Here is a 23,684-nt window from a genome sequence, read left to right as displayed (position 1 = left end):
CCCAAGTAGCTAGAACTACAAGCGTGTGCCACCACACTCAGCTAATTCTTCTTTTCAATTTTTTTGTAGAGACTAGGTCTCATTATGTTCCCCAGGCTGGTCTTGAACTCCTGGCCTCAAGCAATCCCCTCACCCTCCCAAAGTGCTAGGACTATAGGCGTGAGACAGGGCACCCGGTCCGTTGACACTTTTTGACCCCACCAGCTTTCTCCTCCCCTCTACCAGCTTCTGCCTCTTCACCTCCTGTCACAGTCAAGCAAGCCCAGTCAGGAGTATTTTCCCTCCTGCCTGGACCAAATTGTTATCATTATAAAGATGATTGTTTACTTATTGCCATCATCATACTAATGCTTATTAAGCCCACATTACTGCTGAAAGGGAGTGTGACTTGATCTTCAGTGAGTCATTAAGTGCAACCAACACTCATCAAAGGGATTGTAAATTGATGGTTGTGATAATCCTCCTAATTATCAGTTTCTTTTTGATGACCTCCTTGTTATCAGCCAGTATGCCGAGCAGTTACAGAACCTCTGCTGTCGAGCCAACCTCCTGGAGAGTCCCCAGTGCTCTGTGGATGTGCCTGAGTGTATGTGGGTGGGTTTCCATGCATACAGATATTGATTTAAATTCTGCCTTGTTTCTGGTTATCATTCCATAGATTACAACAAGATGCTGTAAAAGAAAAGCAGATGAAAAAAGGAAGAAAAGCAAACAGAGGATCAATAAAGCAGGACCAGGGATAAAATTAAAACTGCAAGAGCACGTGTGCTGCCATTAGCCACAGATTTGACTCTTAGGTTTTCCAGAACCCACTTCAAAAAGAACAACTCGATCATTTGCTTTTGCTAAAGAGTCTCTAATAAAAAACGCTAAAGTGGTTGCTTTAAGAAGTACGATTAATATTAACAAGACCACAAGAGGATTTCAGCTGGGGCGTCCGTATAAGGGGGGCATTATAGAATGTGAATAAGCAATGACCTCAACAATACCCTTACCAATACGGACAAGGATAAGATTCATCTCTCGCCTATCTTCATAGTAGCTGATGGTAACACAGACGAGCACAATTCAGAAAGAGTAGTTCTTGGAGTGGGAGGAGGAAGGATCAAGGTGTACAAAAGACTGACTCTGTATATATTAACATGTTGGAGTGCATACTACATAAGTATTCATATTTAATTTTTTTAAGTTGTTACCTAAATGCACTGATTAAGAGTATGTCTGCTATCTGCAAGTACAGCGAAAAGCTGGTCTACAACTGATAAATAGAATCATAACTGATGAGTCTGTTTCCTGACCCTGCACTCTTAAAATTCTGGTTGCTCTAAAATCACTCCTAGTTCCAATGTGTGTGTGCCTCTGGCTCCTACTTCCCCAGAGTGCACAGTTTGCCCCTTAGGAGATAGTCTGAGATTAAATGCGTAGGCTCTGAAGCCAGGCAACTTGGATTTGAATCCTTACTCCCTTTATGACTTTGAGTGGGGTATTTAGCATTTTATTGTCTCAGTTTCTGTAAAGTGGAGGCTCCTAATAATCCCTACTTTATAGGGTTGTTGTAAAGATTAAATATTGATAGATGTAAAACCCATAGAACAGTACCTGGCACACAGTAAGCGCTCAATAAATATTGGCCATTATTGTTGTTGTTGTTATTATTATTCCATGAAACTGTGCCTTCGACAGTTTTTGTGGACCTTCCTCTCACTAAACAATAGCCATTGATTAGGACCGCCATGGGTCTCTGGGGGCCATTTAGCACTTGATAATATAAACATTAATCTCCAGCTATTTCATAGTTTGCCTCCCAATCAGATTGCAAGTCACAGATATTACCTAGTCCAACCCTCTCATTTTACATTTGCTGAAGAAAACAGAAAATCAACACAGTTCAGTGACATCTCCAAAGTTAAACAGCCAGTGAATGTTCAAACCAGGTCAAGGAGTAGAATCAGTCGACTTCTAATCTAGTCCTTTTGCCATTAGAGCCAGTCTTTCCACTGAACCCATGACACACAGTAGTCTCTTTGACTCTCTTATTTATATCCAAGTATACTGATGATTCTCAAATGCTCCTCTCCTCCCCAAACCCTTCCCCGGTGCCACCCAGCCAACCTCCTACTTAACATCGTCACCTGGTCATGCCACAGGCATTTCAGATCCTACTTGTCCTAATGAACTCGTCGTCCTCTTCTCTAATCTGGAAACTCCACCTGCATTTTCTCTGTCTGTTGGTGACTCCCCCACCCACATGATAACTCATGCAGAAAACTCACACTTATCCTAATTCCTCCCTCTCCTTTATCCCACACATTCAGACTCTACTAGTTTTACTTACAAATTATCTCCCAAATGCATCCTTCCTAATAATTCCTAAACCACTGCCCTAATTTGGTTTAAACTTTTCTGCAGCCATGTGACATGCTCCCCTTGAGAAACCACGCAGTATCAAGGAAAACAGAAGGCAAATAGCATCCACAAAGCTCCTGCTACACATCCAGACACTGTGCTGGGAGTTTATAGGTGTTGTGATCATAACTCGAACGATATCCTAATTTTACAGATGAGGAGGCTGAACTCATTCAAACTGTTTATAAATGCTGGAGTGGTGTTTAAAACAAAGCAGAGGGTCGGGCGCGGTGGCTCACGCCTATAATCCTAGCACTCTGGGAGGCCGAGGCCAGTGGATTGCTTGAGGTCAGGAGTTCGAAACCAGCCTGAGCAAGAGCGAGACCCGTCTCTACTATAAATAGAAAGAAATTAATTGGCCAACTAATATATATAGGAAAAATTAGCCGGGCATGGTGGCGCATGCCTGTAGTCCCAGCTACTCGAGAGGCTGAGGCAGCAGGATTGCTTGAGCCCAAGAGTTTGAGGTTGCTGTGAGTGAGGCTGATGCCACGGCACTCACTCTAGCCTGGGCAACAAAGTGAGACTCTGTCTCAAAAAAATAAAAAATAAAAATAAAAACCAAGCAGAGCTATGGCAATAGCCTGACACTATCAACGTCAGAGCCTATTACAACCATAAGCCCAAGGGAGAGAGGAGGAAGTAGCTAGCAGTACCCATCAGAGAAAGTAGCCGTAATGAAAAGGCCTTACAGCAAGAGCTGTGGCCCTCAGTAAAGGGTTGCAGCCAACCATGACAAACTGATAATGAGAACTGGGAGAATAACTATCTTGACTCCCTCTCCTCCTTTCCATTGGCCAAATCCACAAGGAGGCTGAAGAGCAAGGGAGCTCATCAGTGGATCCACAAGTCGCCTCCACAGTCCCAGAACAGGACAGCAAAGAGGGAAGGAGTTGACCGAGAGAGGCAGATGGGAGAAATTCAGTGGCACATACAACCAGTAAGTGATGGAACCAGGGTTTGAACTTATATCCAGGTGGTTCTGTGTTCTTTCCCACAATTCTATGAATTTATAAGACTATGAGGTTTCTATGGGCAGAAAATATTTCTCTCGTACAGGGAGCATTCGGAAAGTATTTACTGAACTGGATTGAACTCAGACAGAATCTAATTTAATGGCCCAAGTCAGCAGGGCCTCTCCTCGGAAGCTTTGTAAACTGAGTTATGTGTGTTTGAGTTTTCCCTCATCTCTCTTTCCTAAATCACTCCACCTTACACCAAGGCAAACTTCTCTACAAAGGGCCCGAGAGGAAATATTCTCAGCTTTACGAACCACACCGTCTCCGTCACTGCCGCTCAACCCTGCCACTATAGAGGCAGAGCGGCCAGTGACGATGTGTAAACAAATGGGCGTGGCTGTGTGCCAATAAAACTTTATTAGTGGGCCCTGAAATTTGAAAGTCATATCATTTTCATGTGTCATAAAATATTGTTCTTCTTTAGAATTTTTTTAACCTTTAAAAACAGTAAAAAAAAAAAAAAAACCTTCTTAACTCATAGGTTATATAGAAATAGGTGGAAGGCTGGGTTTGGCCCTTGAGCCATAACTTGCTGAACTCTGTCATAATGAGTCCTTTGGAAAGCTCAGGACATCCTTGGGGGGCACTTCATCACACACATCGGGCCCTTCCTGACTTGCTTCCCTATTTGAAAACTTATTCCCCTTTGAGTCTTGCCAGGTGACCAACGTTCATCTGAAGAAGTAAAGCAGGGTCAGGGGGTTAATCAGGGTGCTCTCAGCGAGAACCATCGTGGTAGCTACCATTTACTGAGCTCGGAAAATGTGCCAGTCACTGTACTGAGCACGTGACATGAATGATCTTATTTAAACCTCACAATAACTCCCGTCAAACTCCAAGCAGAAGCAGCATGAGTGACAGAAACAAACCAGGGAGAATAGTGGGGATACTGGCAAGTCAGAAAATAATGCTCTCTCTAAAAGGAACTTCAACGTCTAAAATCAAAAAAGCCACCAAAGCGAATGCAGAGGCATATGATTGAAAGATTGACACAGTCTTGCTGTGGTCACTCAACCATGAAATAAAGACACTTCTGCCTAAGAAGGAGAGGACCCTTATTTCCAAGGGAAGATGAACATTCAACTGCCCTTATCAATAAAGGGGAGTAGCGGTGGAGTCCTAATGGCTTAATAGTCTCATTCCCAATGTGCCAGGTAAATGCATAATTCCTGTCCTTCCAACACTACTCAAAAGTATTAGCTCTAGAGAGACAACATGATAGAATGGAAAGAACACAGATTTTGGTAGTCCTACAATCCTAACTCTAGGATTTACCCACTGGGTGACCTTGAATAAATTAGCCTTTGGGTGCCTTTGGGTCTCAGTTTACTTACAAGATCTAATTTGCAAGATAATAGTGGAGATTAAATGAGATCATGTATGAAAATGTTAGCAAAATGCCTAACTTGTAGTACCCAAGTAAAGTTATGGCAAATTCTCAGTACATGGGAGTAGGAACGACTTCTCCTCATCTAAGCCCAGGGATTACCGAGCCAAGCTTTCTCCTAAAGAACAGCTCAGAGAAAGGACTCTAGGCACTTCTTCCCCAGACTCATCCTGTAAATTCAGTTGGGTCTAGAACTGTCAGATGTTCATTCAAAGCTGATGGCAAAACTTCAGAGGGAGCTGGTAGGATATGTGACAGTGAATTTAAAGTCACTTGCACTAACCTTTTTTGGAATTTACTCAGAGGGCTTAAACTTCAAAAAGCCTTCACATCCTCGGTTTGCATCTCAGAAAGTATTTAAAAAATTTCATTTTGTGGTTGACAAATCTCTCTCATCCATCCCCGGCTCACCCACCTAGAAATCAGAGGCCTTTGACTAGGAATCAATTGTTCACAGCTTGTCACGACAAATCAGACTCAGAGACTATTTCCTCCCTGTCCCTGCCAGCACCATCGGCCTGCACTACCCCACACCCTGTCACCTAGCTGTCCCCCACATTTGTTTTTACTGCATAACAATCATGACAAACATCTCTTCCACACCTGCACCACCCATTTTAAGCCACTTCAGAACAGGGGGACAGTAGCTTTTCCATCTTCTGTGATATCATATGGCTTGATGCAGTGGTGTAGGTAAAAACTGAGGACCTCACATGCCCAGGTAAAGAGTTCACATATTACTCTAAAGAAGGGAGAAGAGCCACTGATGGTTTTGGAGTAGAAGGTAATAGCATGATAAAAAGCAGTATGGGGGTGGGGAATTTTCCCTGGGAGCACATGCATGAAACATTGGAAAGAGGGAAAATAAAAGAGGAAAGAAATTAAAATCCAGTTAAGAGGCAATTGTAATTCATGGATCCTGAGATAATGAGGTTCTAAACTATAGTCATGGCAACAGACAGAGAGAGGAAAAGATGTTTTTGAAACACATTCTGAAGATAGTGAACTCCAGTGTCCTTTAGGGTAGGAAACATGGCCACGTCAACTTTGTGACTTTATAGACCCAGAGCTGATACGCAACGAGCATCACCAATGCAGCTGTTTCAGCTGTTAAAACACTGAAATGCTTCCATACTTGTGAGAATAGAAACTACCCCTTTCCTGCTGCCACCACCCACCGAGCCCCATGCCTACCCCAGCACCCCAGTCCCCATCCTGGAACCCCACAAAGCAACCCCTCTTCCAAATCCAGGAACTGAAGAGTTTGTGCCTGGCACAGGAGAAGGCTTTGAGGATCCTGCTCAGTGCTAAAGCTGATATAATTCCTGGATTAGACAGTCCCCTTGCCAATTGTTCCACATGTTTAATATCCTGCCTTCATGTGTTTAGCCCAGCTCCTGATCCATATTAATAGTAAGTGGTGAAGGAAGGAAGAGAGGACGAGGAGGAGGAAGGTAGAAGGGCGGGAGAGGTGGAGGCAGGGAAGGAGAAGGGAAGAGAGGAGGAAAGGAACAGATTACGATGACTGGTTGGCCATGGGAACAAATGAGCACAGGAGTCCTATGCGACTATAATCACTCAGACTTACGTGACTGCGTGGTTACAGTTTTCTTTCAAATAAAAGGGAAGCAGAAGGGAAAGTTAGTGTGGGATCAAGATGGATATGTTCTCTTAAAAATAAACTGCACTTGAGCGAAAGCTCAGCTGAGAGAAATAAAAGTCATGAAGGACTGGTTGAAAGCTATACAGTCCATCCTTCCTCTCTGTATTCAAAAATCTACCCCTTGGACAGCTCAGGCCAGCAGAGAGCTGTGACTCTCAGGGGCATCCCTCAAGAAACTCTTTAAGGCTGTAGGGTCCAGTGGTTATGCTACTGTTGAGAAGCTGACTTTTATTGTATGGACAGGGAACTGTGTAACTGACAAGATTTCCTATTTAGTCTCATAAAGGCAAGTCTCTAGTTCTTCTGTAGCATGGGTACCTCTGGGGACTCACTTTATGGCCCTATTCTTGTTTCTCTTATTTTTCCCTAGCCATCTCTAACTTAGGTTATGTTTCCTACCCATCTCTATCTCACCACATGACATGTAAGCTCACTTAAATCCTTTTTGAACAAAGAAGGAACTAAGTTAACTCATACTGAGTTTGGACAGAAGATGGGATATAGAGATGAAAATATCCAGTATGTGGTAAGGATTTGCTTTTTTGTTTTTACAAACAGGGCAATGAGGATGAGAGAGGCAACAGCTATTTAGAGGCGAATATACGTTTTGTCTTTTTCACTATGTCATACATCTCTAATCGATTTGTTGATAATTAATTTGTGTTAGTGGCACTTTAGATGGAGGGGAGGGAAGAGGAGTAGAAGGGAGAGGAGGGGAAGGGAGGGTAGGGGAGGGAAGGGATGTAAATGTCCAAACCCAGCTCTTCATCGGGTTTCAGCCTGTGGGAGGCACTGAGCGAGTTGCCTACACGTAGAAGACATGACCTCATGGAGTTCGCAATCTTTGGAGGCAATGAAAATAAGCATACCTCAGAGGAAATGTCACGACCCCTCAAGAGGACTTGATTAACTGCAGGGTGACTGTCACTCATGAGTACTTGAAGGAGGGGGAAATCCACATTAGTCGTTCCTAGTGTATCACGTGTTTGAAATGTCCCTTGGTGCAGCTATGCAATAGAATGATGGAGCTTCTGTGCCTTGGAATTCCATATTATTTGGGTTGTTAGCACCTCTGTGGTTGGATTCTCTCCAAACCTGTAGACACACATCACCCTTGGGTGTTCTGTTTCGTTTTCTACAGATGTCACACAGGTTAGGTTGCCTCGCTGCTCATTCTCAAAGAGCAGGCAACAGAATGGAAAGGCAGAGGAAGTCCAAAGAATGAGCCCAAAGGAAAGATAGGAATGTATTTATTACCGGAACGTCTACCTAAAGCAGCCACGTGTCATTGACTCAAATTAATTATCAACAAAGTGATCAGAGATGTATGGCATAGTGAAAAAGACAAAACCTGTATTTGCCTCTAAACAGAGGTTGCCTCTGTCATCCTCATTGCCCTATCTGTAGAAACAGAAAAGCAGATCCTTACTACGTACTCACTGAAGTGAGCTATATGAGCATCTTCCAGGTATAGGCAGCCTCACATTAGCATTTAGAAGGATAAGAACTGGCCCCAGCCTCATGATCTTTTACGGCGGCTTCAGCAGACTGAGGCAATTTCCAGATCAGGAAAGGAAGGTAATTCTGAAGCCACATGCCTTTTCTGAAAGTTCAGAGCTGGAAACCATTCCAGAAAGCCCTATCCAAAGGTCTAGGATGCCATGAGTAGATGGAGAGATACCATCCGGCTAAAAGACACAAAAGGCCATTTACACAAGCTTGCTAGAACAAAAGTTGTTTTGTTTTGATTTGTTTAGAAAAGGAAAAGGATGATAATGTCAGGAGAAGCCAGGAGAGTGTGCATGGACCAGGGTTCTATCCACAACCAAAACCCTCATCGGTGGCTCAGCATGAACAGGGGAAGTTAGAGTACTGCAACTAAAGCAGGACACACACTTACTGGGAATTGTGGCAAAAGACCCTTTTCTCGGGTGTCTTAGCAGAATGGATACAGTACAATTTTCTAAGGTAAACAAAGTCAGATTCTTTGAATCTTTAAATTCTCCCTCTGACATTTCTCAGCATGAAGAAAATTACTTATAGGTTTCAAGAATAGTACCATTATTCTTTCAATTAGCATTTTAGGTACCACCCCATATCCATCTTCTCTCAAGAGGACTCTGGTGAAAGCATGCTGTCTTTGTCAGCTTGTTGCTATGAGGGGGAGAACATGAAATATGGGGAACATAGTGCTAAGACCTTTATCCAAAGACAGAACCCAGAGGACTCAGATGGGCAGGGAAGTCAAGAAGCTTGCATGCGACATCCTACAGGAGACACAAAACTCATTAGGTAAGGCTTGCCTGGTGATGTCATATACTGGCATATCCTCGGGAGAAAGGCAATAGGGTTTCATTTAAAGAACTTAGAGGAGACCCATCTTAGCACACACTGAGAAAAAACAAAGGTCAAATAAGAGAGCACTAGTATGAATTTAATTTTAGGACTTTTTGTTTGAAAAACAATATTCTCTGTTAGATTACAGAGAGAAATGTGAAATATCTGTCCCTAGGGAGTTAAACATGGAAGAAAAGTTTTGGTTTTTTTCTCTTTTTTTTGAGGCACAGTCTCGCTCTGTTGCCCTGGCTAGAGTACCATGGCATCAGCCTAGCTCACAGCAACCTCAAACTTCTGGGCTCAAGCAATCCTGCTGCCTCAGCCTCCTGAGTAGTTGGGACTACAGTCATGCAGCACCACGCCTGGCTAATTTTTTCTATTTTTAGTAGAGATGGAATCTCTCTCTTGCTCAGGCTGGTCTCAAACTCCTGATCTCGAGGAATCTTCCTGCCTTGACCTCCTAGAGTGCTAGGATTACAGGCATCAGCCACCATGCCCAGGCTAGAACAAAGGTTTAAATTCCAGGATTGACCCTCTCTAAGCAAAAAAATGTGCCAAGGTCTCCAGTTTTATTCTACAGTCATAGATGCCTGTTTCCCACGCCCAGAGAACCCCTTCCTCCTGTACCTAACTCCTCTGCAGGCTCTAAAAGATGCCAGGAAGTGGCCCAGTCGAACACAGTCACTGAGTACCTACAAAGTGCCAAAGCACTGTGAATACAGAGCTGAAACCGAGTCCTGATTTTCCAGGACTGTAGAGTCCAGTGAGGCTACAGGCCAGCAGATGATCATTCTCAAAACAGGGACTGAGTGATCTGAGAGGGGGAGCGACAGTGGCCACAGGAGCCCTAAAAGCGAGGAATAGCAGCCTCGGCCGGCAGCCTGGGAGCCAGCCTGTCAACGTGACATTTGTCTCTTGGCTATGAGGGACGGAACCATCTTCAAAAGTCACATCAAGCACACGGAGCCCTGGGGACCTAAAGGAGGCTCTAAAAATTCCCTGTAAAATACACAAAAGATGGCAGCTCCAGCTGAGCAGATGCTCAAGAGAAGCCTCAACGGTGTCATGAACCTCCGACAGGCCCAGGAGCCTCCTCTACTGCAGCCCACACACGCTTATGAGGGTTATTATCCGCCCACCCCAATGCCGCACTGAATCAACACCGCCAGGAAGGGCCCCACTTGGTGTTCTCCTCCCTTTATAGCTCAAAAAGGAAAGAGAAAAGAAAAGATACAAAAAGCTTAACATTTTCAAGATAAGTAAAAAAAAAAAATCTGATTTTCTGAATCCCCTTGGTGCCTCCCTCTGGTTCACCGTGAATGACCAGGGCAGACAGGCTCCAGCCACCTTTGGGTTTGGCCATGATCAAAAAGGCCCCAGAGAGTGACAGATAAGTGGGAGACTAAAGAAAAAGATGTGGAATTCTTAGGTTAAACTGAGAGTCGGAAATTCTTAAAAGAATAAGATATAAAAACTCATTGTACATAAAGGCCATAAGTGTAAATTCAGCAATTAGTTGAGAAATAGGACTAGTTGTAAACTTAATATTAATAGGTGCTGGAAATGGAAAGATGAGTAAGATGTGATTCTTGCAGTCAGAGAGGTGACAGGTGAGATGATGAGCAAGCCATCACTCCAGAGAGCAAGCGCTAGTACTGGACGTCGTACAAGATGCTGTGAGAAGGGAGAGAGTAATGAAATGGGGCTAAAGGCGAAAGAAAGAGTAGGGCAGATCATGGAAGACATCCCAGAGCAGTTGACTTTTGGGCTGACAAACCAATTAATGCTAAGCCACAAGTGACCTGTACACAAATATTTATAGCAGCATTATTCATAATAGCCAAAAATATAATGGAAACCATCCAAATGTCAATCAGCTAATGAACAGATAAACAAAATGTGATATATCCATACAATAGAAGGCTATTCAACCATAAAAAAGAATGAAGTACTGATACATGCCACAACATGAATGAACCTCGAAAACTAAGTAAAAGAAGACAGAAACGAAAGACCATATACTGCATGATACCCTACATATGAAATTTCTAGAATAGAATCTACAGAGACAGAAAGTAGATTAGTAGTACATTAGTAGTTGCCTGGAGCTGGGGTTCTAAATGGGTACAGGGTTCTTTCTTTTGAGAGTGATGACTATGTTCTAAAACTGATTTTAGTATCAATGCCCAATTCCATGAATATTCTAAAAATCATTTAATTGTATACTTTAAATGTGTAAATTGTATGTAAATTATATCTCAATAAAACTGTTTAAAGTGCAAATGGCCCCTTATAGCTTATTTATTAGTTGATAACTACCCTTCTACAGGGCCTTTCAAAACTTTACCTCAGGCCGGGCACTGTGGCCAGGCCTGTAATCCTAGCACTCTGGGAGGCAGAGGTGGGAGGATCGTTGGAGCTCAGGAGTTGGAGACCAGCCTGAGCAAGAGCGAGACCCAGTCTCTCCTAAAACATAAAAATTAGCCAGGCGTGGTGGCACATGCCTGTAGTGCCAACTACTGAGGAGGCTGAGGCAGGAGCATCGCTTGAGCCCAGGTGTGTGAAGTCCCTGTGAGTGGAGTCCTTGTACTCTGTACTCTACCTGGGCCGGCAGAGCAAGACTCTGCCTCAAAACAAAACAAAACAAAACAAAACTTTACCTCAACCATCTGAGAAATGCAAGTATTTCTGACAGAATGAAGAATAAGGGACACATTTTGGTCACCAGGGTCTTCTGCTTTGCCCATACCAGGAGCCCACCAACTCCTCTCAAGGCCTGAGCAGGCTACCTCTCTCCTCACCATCCTCAGTCTGTTCCTACGACAGTTTTATCAGCACTATTTTGAGGCCCTCAGAGACATCTCTGTGAGAAGTCCGCTCGTCATGTGGAACAGCAGGCTGGAAATATTAAAATCCTCATTACTGCATGGAAAGATGATCTCAGACTCATTCTTAAATGAACGTTTGACTCGATATGAGTCTGATATGGTCTCCCCTCTTTCTGACAATGATCCCAGGATGCTACCATCTGCAGAAAGAATATCCTTGTCTCTGAAAACAAGTTCCTGCCTGGTTAATACAGTCAGTGGAAATCCAAGAGGAGAGCCATATGTCGCACTAACCATACACTGCCTTCTGTGCTCTCTCCTCGCTATTATTTTTCACGCCAGTCACTAGTTACGAGTGTTTGTTGCTTTAAGTGGTTTCCTCCACAGATATGCCGGATTCAAATTCAATTAAAAAGGGAAAGGAAAAATACAGCAAACAGCTTTCTCTTCACATCCAGCCCAGTGGGAATTCAGATTCCGAATATGGCCTGGGAGATCTTTAGCCATCTCTCCTCACTCGCCGTTTCTCTTTCTTGTAATTCAAAAGGACCAGGCTGAATTAGCAGAGACTGCATGATTCTGTGGGCTAAGCCAGAACCCCCAGGAGTAAGATCTTTAGGTCGAATTCTCCAAGTCCATACAACAGACACGCCAGTGAATTTTCTCATTTGACCCTCACTCCTTCCCTGACTCTCTTTGCTGCAGTCTTTTTCAAGTGGCCAGGGGCCCACCCTCTGACACGCTGGGCTGAAGCAGAGCACACACCTGGGCCAATCAATGCCTCCCTCCTGAAAATGTGGAACTGGGACAAAAAGACTATATATAGTGAGTTGAATTCGGATGTGGGAGCTTAAAGGTCACGTTTGGCGTTTGGCAGAGGGCAGGGGGAAGAGCTGGGCCAGCCATTTCTTAACTTGTACAAGAAGCAACAAAGAAACGCATCTGGCGGGGAGAGGAGAGCAAAGCCAAGAGAAGAAAGAAGCTGAGGAGAAAAAAACGTAGTGATCTCCCTAAGCCCAGGTTTCTCAGCCTCTCTTAACACTTGGGGCTGGGCAACTCTTTGTTATGGGCTGTTCTGTGCAGTGTAGGAGGTTTCACAGCATCCCTGGCCTCTGCCCACTAGAATTCTGTAGCACACAAGTCCTCGTCCCAGTGTGACAAACAACGTCATCTTCATATATTGCCAAATGTCCCCCAGGTGACAAAATTGCCCCAACTTAATAACTTACAAGCCCTAACAAGACATTCATTTCTTTACCCTTCAACAGCCATTACACAGGGCAAAACCCAAGTCATCCTTAAGTCCCTTCTTTCGTATCTTGCACCCAATCCATGATTAAAATCTGCTACCTCTACCTTCAACATGTACCCAGAATCCAGCCATTTCTCATGACCTTCACGGTGACAACCCTAGTCCAAGCCACCATCATCTCTCTGTGAATTACCCCAAAAGTCTCCCAACAGGCCAGCCTCACTTTACCTCTCCCTGTTCTGAACATTTTTCACACAGCACCCAAAAAGAGCCTTATAATATCAAAGTCTTCTCATGTGGCTCTTCTATGTCAAGTGTGCCAGGGTCTTCGATCATTGTAAGGACCAGTCACAGTCTTTGTGATTGTGGACCCTTCGAGATGTTGCCCCCAGACCCCCCTCTTATTCTCCTCTTATTACTATGCCCTTCATTCATCCCTCTCCTGTCCCACAGACTGCCTTGCTGTTCCTCAAGCATGCCAAACATGTTCCTGCCTCCGGGCCTTCACAGATGTTGTTCCCTCTGCCAGGAATGCCTTTCTCAGGAATGCTAGGTAATGTATTTACCTGGCTTACTCCCTCATGTCATTTAGATCTCGACTCAGATGTCACCTCATCAGAAGGGCTATCTGTGATTACCTTAATTAAAAGAGCAACCTCCATTGCGTCCATCCCCTATCAACCTTATCCTGTTTTACCCTGTTTACTCACTGGGGGTGTGCGTTGTGTTTATAGTCTGTCTCCTATCCTAGAATATAAGCTCGTGAGCACACGACTATGCTTTGTTTTCTATTGCATCCATCAGCGCCTGACCTGAGCAGTGATTGGCATCGTCGAACGATGTGCAGATTACTGTTAAGTGCAAAGATGATCACTCTATCACTTTCACTTTGTCAAAGAGCAAAACTGGAAAAAATCTAGTTACCTAACAATGAGGCAATGGTTAAATAAATTATACCTATATATACAGCCAAATAAGTTTTTTAAAAAACTTATGTTTTCAACACTTTCCAGGCTAAATTGAAATCTTGCCAGTAACCCCAAACACAGCTTCTACTAACTTTCAACGAAATACTTGCAGAACCCAGACTTACATGAAAACTTTATGTAACTCTGAGCGCTACGGCTATATGTCAACCTGGTACCAGAATCTGGGAGGAATTCCCACTAATAACAAAGAGAACAAAACTAGACTTTCTCGTATCTTCCAGAAACATAGTGAGTCTGTACACTGGAAAGTAGGTAGATGTTCTTGTCATCACTCCCTACTTCCTGCTCCCTGAATTAGTCAAGTAGTATTTACTGTGCAAATATCAAATATTGAAAACTGTCCAAAATGTCTTAAGGTTATGAAGATGTCTCAGACCTTGTTAATAATCGCCATAGCAGTAACTATGATGACACCAGGCAGCTGAACGCTTTCTACTGCTGAAGTGCCCCATCAGAGATCTAGCTCACCTTATCTTCACAGTTACACTAGGACAGGCAGAGGAAGGTTTGCTTCCCTGTTTGACAGCTTAAAAAAAAAAAAACTTATCAGGCAAGGATAAAAACAGTTTCTCTCAGGGTGTTCAACGGAGAAGACTTTCATAAAAGGATTATTTACTGAGATGTGTGCAAGGAAAAGGAAACAGCACATGTGGATGAAGCATCCAGCAACTACCAACAGGGGGAGCTATTGCAGCCTGTAGGCAGGAAGAAGGTGTAGAGGGAGGAAATAGGACCACCGAGCTCAGGGAGGGCCCAGCGGTGGGGATGCAGGTGCTCAGGTACAGCTGTAGTCGTGGGCCCGGGCCATTCCTAGGGCCATGGTGAGGAACAAAGCAGAGAAGACCTTAGCACCTCCCCAGGGACTCCCTGATGGCAGAATCTAGCAGGAAGTCAGCTAGCAAAGAGCCCCAGTGATGTGGTCTGCGGGAGGCAGCCTCCCAGGGTGCAGAGCAGGGTAGAAAATGATTCTGGTAGGACAAAAGTTGAAGTAAAGTTGGGAGATTTACCTAAGATCACACAACAGTTAGCCTCACCCCATTGTCAAGAAAGTGACACCCTGTGAACCCAAATACACATCCCTAGCTGGGGAGAAGAATTTAAAGGCAAGGGAAAGAACAGTTCTCCAGGGCGCTGGAGGATTTACTACCATCAGAAAGTAGGGTTACAGTCTCTAGAATATAAGGTAACAATAGTCAATGGTGCCATTCGATTGTGTACCCACATGGAGCAAGAGCTCTCAATTTACATTTGGAAAGATCTTCCCAACAATGTCAGACAAAAAAATTAAAAACTGTAAGGCCAGCCAGGAAAGATTCGAATCCAGGAAAAGTGCTAATCTGTATCTTTTCTCAGAACATCATTCTGAATCCAGAAAAACCACAACTCAGAAGAGATGATCTTCCATTTCCTAATTCTCATTCTTGATACCAAACAAAACCTTCCTTTTGCAAGCTAGAGATCCTCAGCTAATCATGCTGTGTTTTGTTCTGATTAACCTTTGAAATAGGCATTTCTTTTTTTTTTTTTTTTTTAGTTGTTTGAGGCCAAGCTCTCCTTAAAGGTCAGTGAGCATCACACCTCATCTGACTTCTAATTACTTTTGTAAACATTTCAGAATGAATAAATGCCAACATAATTAACCATCTAGCATATTATCTGCTCACTTCCCTCACCAATAGGACAGCTATCTAGCACAGCAGCACTCCAGGCTCCTGTGACACTCGTATTTGTGATGTGGGAATTATTTGAATGGAATCTCCTTAAATCAGAGTTTCCCAGGCCTGATAACCAGGCCACTACCATGCGTAAGAATCACCTGAGGACTGTTGTAAAGATACAGATTCCCAGATCCTAGTTCTAGAGATTCTAATTTCTCTAGGCTGGGGCGGAGCCTGAGAATCTGCTTTTTTTTTTTTTTTTTTTAGTACTCTAAATAATTCTGATGTAAAACCAAGTTGGGAAAACATTGATTTGGATCATTTTTCCCTTGGCTTGGAGTTCATTATAGTCAGCCATCACTACTCTTCTTCCCAAGTCTATAACATCCCTTACCAGCATGCAGGCTCTTTTATGACATTTTTCCTTAAGCCACATATTGATGTGCATGTGAACCTAAGCCCCTTCTCTAACCAAAAGAGGCTAAATGATATAAAAATTTCCTTCCAGCTTTAATTTTATAGGACTTTATTATGATTCACTGGCACTGAAATGGTAGAGTGGAAATTCAAGCATTGCATAATTTGCCCCAAGCCAGGGCAGTGGCAGTGTTGATGGCCCTCCCTGCTCTTCTGTGGAACATAGTCACCAGGCCAGCACCTCCACACCTGAGACCTAGGCCCATGTAGACCCAGGGCCAATGTGGCAGCCTGGGTGAACAACTAAAGCAAGGACCGAAGAGTGCTTTCAGGACCCACATTAAAGGTTAAGGAATACTTGCCAGGCCAATCTGCTTCACAACAGTGCATCTTCTCTCTGGGAATAAATGAGTGGGTGTAAAGAAACAAAAAATCTCCCTATAAGGTGACTGCCTCTGGTCATTTCTGAGGCTGTGTCCCAAAGCCCATGCAAATCGTCAAAGTCCTGCTCTGTCTTAGTCCTTTTGTACTGCTATAAAAAAAATACCATAGGCTGGGTAAACAATAGAACACTTTATAAACAATAGAAATGTATTTATCACAGCTCTGGAGACTGGGAAGTCCAAGAACCTGCACCAGCAGGTTCAGTGTCTGGTGAGGGTTGCTCTTTGCTTCCAAGATGGCACCTTGTTGCTATGTCCTAATATGGTGGAATGGACCAGATAAAAAGAGGCCAAATTCATTCCCCCAAATTCCTTTTATAATGACACTAATCCCATCCATGATGGTGGAGCCCTCACGGTCTTATCACCTCCTAAAGGCCTCACCTCTTAATACCATTACACTGCACTAGGAATTCAGTTTCAACACAAATTTTGGAGGGGACACAAACATTCAATCCATAGCATGCTCGGACTCCCCATTTTCCCAGAAGGCTTCCAACTCTAACTGCCTGCACTTGCAGTGGTTCCCAGCCTGGGAAATATCATCCCTTGAGAGGGTGTTGGGGGATGGGGGGGACCAGCTTTCTTTGGTTGTCACAATGAAAGCATATTGGAACTCAGGGGGTGACATAAAAATTATGCCATAGGAAAAACAGTTCTGCACAACAAAAAACTGTCTCACCAAAAATGCCATTAGCACCCACACCACAAAATCAGAATCACTTACAGTCTGAGCCACACAATTTAGCCCTTAATTATAGCTCTTTGTCAGGAAAATTTACTGCGGCATTGTTCAGGTAACAAAAGCCTGGAAACAACCTAAAAGACCATTGATAAGGGGCTATTAAATAAAGTGTGATATATTCATACAAAAGAATTCCATTAGAGAGAATCAGGGAGATCAATATGTACTGATGCGGCACAATATCTGAGATATTTTATGAATTTTAAAAAGCAAAGCACAGAAGAATATCATAGCATGTCTCATTGGTATTTTGGTAAAAGGCAAGGTGCTATATATACATATATGCTTGTATATAGAAAGTATCTCTCAGAAAGTACTAAGAAATTGATTAGAGGGAAATAGAACCAGGGCAAAAGGGTGAGGTGGGAGAGCAACTTACTCTCTACCTTTAGTACTTTTGAATTTTTACTATGTGAGTATGGTAGTTTTTAAAATATGAATACCATCTCATTGGTATTGCTGTTGTTTTGTATGTGTTTTCTTTGCCCCCTGCAACTACATACTAAGTTTCTAGAAGGCAGAGATAGTCCCCAGGGAAGCTAGCACAAAGCAGCTGCTGGATATATTCCTATTGGTTTATAAATTAATGGGTTTCTGAAAGAATTCAAGCCAGGAAAATAATTCTTTTGAAAATCAAAATACTTGCCCAGGCAGACAGAACTCACTGGGAGCCTCTTTCAACCTGGGCTTTCATGCATATTGCTCATTCAGGTGGTCTTCAAAGATGACAATTAGAGTAAGGCGGGGGATTTTGCCAAAATGAGCCACTTTTTCCACTTCAGTTACTGCACGTCTTAGAAACCCAAAGTTCAAGTCACTGGACTGATATTTGTAATGGCCCACCTAAAATGTGCCAAGCGAAATGCTGAGAACTTTCAGCTACATTAACTCATTTGCCTCTTAACAATCCCATTAGACAAATATTTTTGGCCTCGTATCTTTGGAAAATGGGATGCAGAAGTTGTGACTTGCCCAAGATGACACAGAATTTGAAATTGGGATCTATATAGTTATTTTTCCTATACAAAGCTATAAAACCTAAACAATCTGGCCTTTCTGCAGAATGACAGGATGGCAGACTTCCAGCTGCTGGGCCACATTTCAGGCCTTGCACTTATAAGCTTGGGACCTAGGGCAAATTAAGTGGCCTCCCCGACCTCATTTCTTCATCTGAGAAACAAACAAAAAGACAATGCTTACCTACAAAGGTGACTGGGGCTAGAATGAAATGACATAGTGTGTATAGAGCATTAAGCTTGAATCTGACTCATAGCAGAAGCTCAATAAATCTACATTTATTTCTTCCTCCTTTCATGCTACCAGAGTTGTCCTTCCAAACTCCAGTTTAATAGGATGGCATAATCTAATGTGTTTACTTTGAAAGTTTCCAATATTATTTCTTGCACTGCAAAATTCAAGATATTGGTGACCCTCTCTATTCCTTAAAAGGCAATTGCAACTCAAACAAGTTCTAGTTAGCTTTCATAAGGACTTTGACAGGGACTTTTCTTTCATCACTAGTCTTTAGAAAATACAATGGTTGGCCTGAAAAGACAGGTATGACTTGCTCTGGCCAGTGTGCAGAATAAATAGACAATTAATTGCTTTTGATCATGATATTGATAGTGATGACAACAGAAACAAGAGTTTCTTCTTAAACATTAACCATTTTAATACATCCAATTAGGAAGTAAGATTTGGACATGAAAATTTTAATATTATTACCCATGTCGTCGCTTCTGTTAACTAAATTTAAATGAACAGAGTGACTGGCGTTAGCAAGATGGCAGAATAGGAAGTCCCTGCTTGTATTCCCTCACAGCAACATTAGTTTGGCAGCTGTCCACAGACAAAAGTTCCTTTGTGGGAGCTTTGGGATCCAGATAGGAGGTTGTAAGACTGAAGAAGGCCATCTGGAGAAGGACAACCTGTGCCCAGGTGGCATGCTTACTGACCATGGTCCCAGCTGCAGACCCAGAATAGTCCATTCCCTTGTGGAGTTGGCTACAGCCCAATTTGGCATTGATCCTGCTACCAGCACTATCCATCAAAGGACCCAGAAGGATCCAAGAGGGAGTAGGATAATATTATTATTCAAAGTGCTGAAAGAAAAAACTGTCAACCAACAATACTATACCTGGCAAAGCTATCCTTAAAGAGATGACCTAGGGTCACCTAGAAATGAAGGAGAGATAAAGACTTTCCCAGACAAGCAAAAGCTGAAGGAGTTCATTACCACCAGACTCGTCTTACAAGAAATGCTAATGGGAGTTCTTCAAGTTGAAGGAAAAGGATGCTAAGTAACAACATAAAAACATATTAATTTATAAAACTCATAAACATATGAATTTATAAAAATTGATGAAGGTAATTATAGTCAAATTCAGAATACTTTAATACAGTAATGGTGGTGCATAAATCACTTTTAATTCTAGTATAAAGGTTAAAAGATAAATGTATTCAAAACATCTATATAAAAAGATGTAAAGCTTGACATCAACAGCCTTAAAGGTGGGGGAAGGGAAAGTAAAAGTATAGTTTTTGTATGCACTTGAAGGTAAGTTGTTATCAGCTTGAAATAGAGTGCTATAACTATAAGATGTTTTATGTAAGCCTCATGGTAACCACAAAGAAAAATCTGTAGTCGATACACAACAAGTAAAGAGAAAGGAATCAAAGCATACCGCTAAAAAAAATCAACAGATCACAAACGAAGATAGAAAGAGAGGAAATAAGGGAAAAGAAACCAATATACAAAACAGTTGTACAATAATTAATAAAGTGGCAATTGTAATTTCTTACCTATCAATAATTATTTTAAATATAAGGCATTAAATTCTTCAGTCAAAAGACACAGAGTGGCTGGATGGATTTTAAAAAGAGGTTAAAGAATACGCAGGCAGCAGGAGACCTTAAGGACAAACGCACATACGTACATACATAGGCAGAATATGAAGGGATGGGAAAATACATTCCAAGCAAATGGTGACCAAAAGAGACTGGGCTTGGCTATTCTTACCTTAGACAAAATAGACTTTTAGTAAAAAATCTGTCACAAAAGACAAAGAAGATCAGTATATAATGATAAAGGAGTTAATTCATCAAGAGAATATAACAATTGTAAATATACGTGCACCCACCATTGGCATATCTAAATATATAAAGCAAACATTAACTAAACTGAAGCAGGAAATAGAAAACAATAGAATAATACTAGGGGGCGTCAATATCCCACTTTCAACAATGGATAGATCACCCAGGCAGAAAACCCTTAAGGAAACAGAGGACTTGAATAACATTTTAGGCCAAATGGACCTAAGAGACATACATAGAACATTCCATCCAATAGCAGCAGAACATACATTCTTCTCAAGCACACATAGAATGTCCTCCAGATTAGATCAAATGGTAGGCCACAAAAGAAGTCTTAACAAATTTAAGGAAATTAAAATTATATCGAGTATTTTTTCTGACCACAGTGGTATGAGACTGTAACTCAATATCAGGAGGAAAACTGGAAATTCACACATATGTGGAAATTGAATAACATACTACTGAATAACCAATGGCTCAAAGAAGAAATCAAAAGGGAAATCAAAAAGTATTTTGAGGCAAACAAAAAATGGAAACAACATACCAAAATTTATGGGATATAACAAAAGCAGTTCTAAAAGCGAAGTTTATATCAATAAATACTTATATTAAGAAAAAAGAAAGATCTCAAATAACCTAACACTACAACTCAAGAAACCAGAAAAAACTAGAACAAGCTAAGCTCAAAGTTAGCACAAGGAAGAAAATAATAAAGATTAGAGCAGGAATAGTGAAATTGACTAGCTGAATTTCTTACATATTTTGAATATTATCCTCCTATCAGATATATGACTTGCAAATATTTTCTCTTATTCCATAGAGAAACCAGCCTTTTCATTTTGCTGATTATTTTATTTGCTGTGTAGAAGCTTTTAAATTTGATGTAACCCTACTTATTTATTTTTGCTTTTGTTCCTTGTACTTTCGATATCATATCCAAAAACATCATTGCCAAAACTAATGTTGAGGATCTTTCTCCCTATGTTTTTGTTTTTTGTTTTGGTTTTTGGTTTTTTTTTTGAGACAGAGTCTCACTCTGTTGCCAGAGCTAGAGTGCTATGCCATCAGCATAGCTCACAGCAACCTGAAATTCCTGAGTTCAAGCAATCCTTCTGCTTCATCCTCCCAAGTAGCTGGGACTATAGGCATGCGCCACGGTGCCTGGCTAAGTTTTTCTATATATTTTTAGTTGTCCAGCTAATTTCTTTCTATTTTTAGTAGAGATGGGGTCTTTCCCTTGCTCAGGCTGGTCTAGAACTCCTGAGCTCAAACAATCCTCCCACCTCGGCCTCCCAGAGTGCTAGGATTACAGGTGTGAGCCACTGCGCCTGGCCTCTCCCCATGTTTTCTTTCAGGAGTTTTATAGTTTCATTTCCTACAATTATTTCTTTAATCCATTTTGAGGTAATGTTTATGATAGATTATATGATAGTTCTATTTTTAATTTTTTGAGGAAAAAAGTATATAAGAAAAGGGTTCAATTTCATTCTTTTGCATGTGGATATCCACGTCTCCTAGCACCATTTACCGAGAGACTATTTGTTCCCCATTGTGTATTTTTGACATCCTTGTCAAAGATTCGTTGACTAATCTTTTTTGTTGTTGTTTCTTTGGGTTTGTTTCTGGGCTCTCTATTCTGTTCCATTGGTCTACATGTCTGTTTTTATGCCAGTACCATACTCTCAAAAAAGATAAGTGTTAGCAAAGATATGGAGAAAAGGAGCCCTTGTATACTGTTTGTGGGAATGTAAATTGACACAACCATTATAGAAAATAGTATGAAGCTTTCTCAAAAAATTAAAAATAGAAGTACCATATGATTCAGCAATCCCACTTCTGGGTATACAGTCACACATCACTTAATGACAAAGTTGTATTCTGAGAAATGCATCATTAGGCAATTTTGTTGTTGCATGAACATCATACAGTGTACACACACAAACCTAGATAGTACAACCTACTACACACCCAGGCTATATGGTATAGCCTATTGCTTCTAGGCTACGTACCTATACAGCAGGTCACTCTACTAAATATTGTAAGCAATTATAACATAATATCTGTATCTAAACATAGGAAAGGTATAGTAAAAATACAGTGTTATAATATTAAGAGACTACCAACATTGTTGACTAAAACACTGTTACTTTGGGATATACATTGTGACTATATATACAAAAGAATCAACCTAAGTGTCAGTCAACCTATGAATGGATAAACAAAATGTGGTATGTATACACAAGGAAATACTATTTAGCCATAAAAAAGAAGGAAATCCATTGAACACCATAGTTTTAGGCTAAAAAAAAAAAAGAAAAAAAATTAAAAAAAAAAAGAAGGAAATCCTGTCATTTGTGACATCACGGATGAGTCTGGAGGACATTATGCTAAATGAAATAATACAGGCACAGAAAGACAAACACTATATGGTCTCACTTATATGTAGAATCTAAAAAAGTTGACATCATAGAAGCAAGAGTGGAATGGTAGTCACCAAGGGCTTTGGGTGTGGGGTGCAAAGGGAAGAATGGGGGATGTTGGTCAAAGTGTACAAACTTTCAGTTATAAAGAGAATAAGTTTGGGGGATCTAATGTGCAGCCTTGTGACTATGGTTAATGTATTGTATACCTGATAATTGCTGAGTGTAGATCTTAAGTGTTCTCAATACAAAAAAAAAAAAATGGTAACTACGTGAGGTGACGAATGTGGTAATTAACTTGACTATGGCAATCATTTCCCAATATATATGTATATCAAATCATAACATCATATACCTTAAATATACACAATTTTTATTTGTCAGTTATACCTCAATAAAACCAGGGGGGAAAAATAAGAAAATAAATGAACAGAATGTTTCTAGCTGTACTAAACCTCCAGACTGTACTAGAACAAATGCTTGCATCTGTTTAGGATGTGCGCAACAGATGAATTTAATTACAAAATCCTAAAACTGGAAAGTTTCTAACAAGGCCATACAGTTCAACTATTCTTCTGCCTTCAAGAAAAACTAAAGGGAAATTACCTTGGATATACAGATTTAGATCATTAAAAACAACAACAAAATTGAGTGCCTATATATTACCTGTAGTAAGTTCTCTAGAGGTAGAAATGTCAAAATCGACTCCCTCAATCAGCCTCTCAACCCTGGCTTCACAAATGCCCAGGGGCCATGCCCCACACCTCAGATATTCTCATTTCTCTGATTGGAACCCTGGGAATTGGTACTTTTTTAGCCTCCCCAAATTGATTGTAATGTGTAACCAGGATTGAAAACCACTGATCTCAATACTTTTTAACATCTTTATTGAGATATAATTCATATGCCGCACAATGTATCCATTTAAAGTATACACTTTGATGGGTTTTTAGCATGTTCATATACTTTTAAAACCACCACCACAATCCAGTTTTAGAGTACTCCCATCACCCCATAATGAAACTCA

This window comes from Microcebus murinus, chromosome 14, assembly GCF_040939455.1.
Source record: "Microcebus murinus isolate Inina chromosome 14, M.murinus_Inina_mat1.0, whole genome shotgun sequence".
In the NCBI taxonomy this organism is placed as follows: Eukaryota; Metazoa; Chordata; class Mammalia; order Primates; family Cheirogaleidae; genus Microcebus; species Microcebus murinus.
This window is presented reverse-complemented; position numbering follows the sequence as displayed.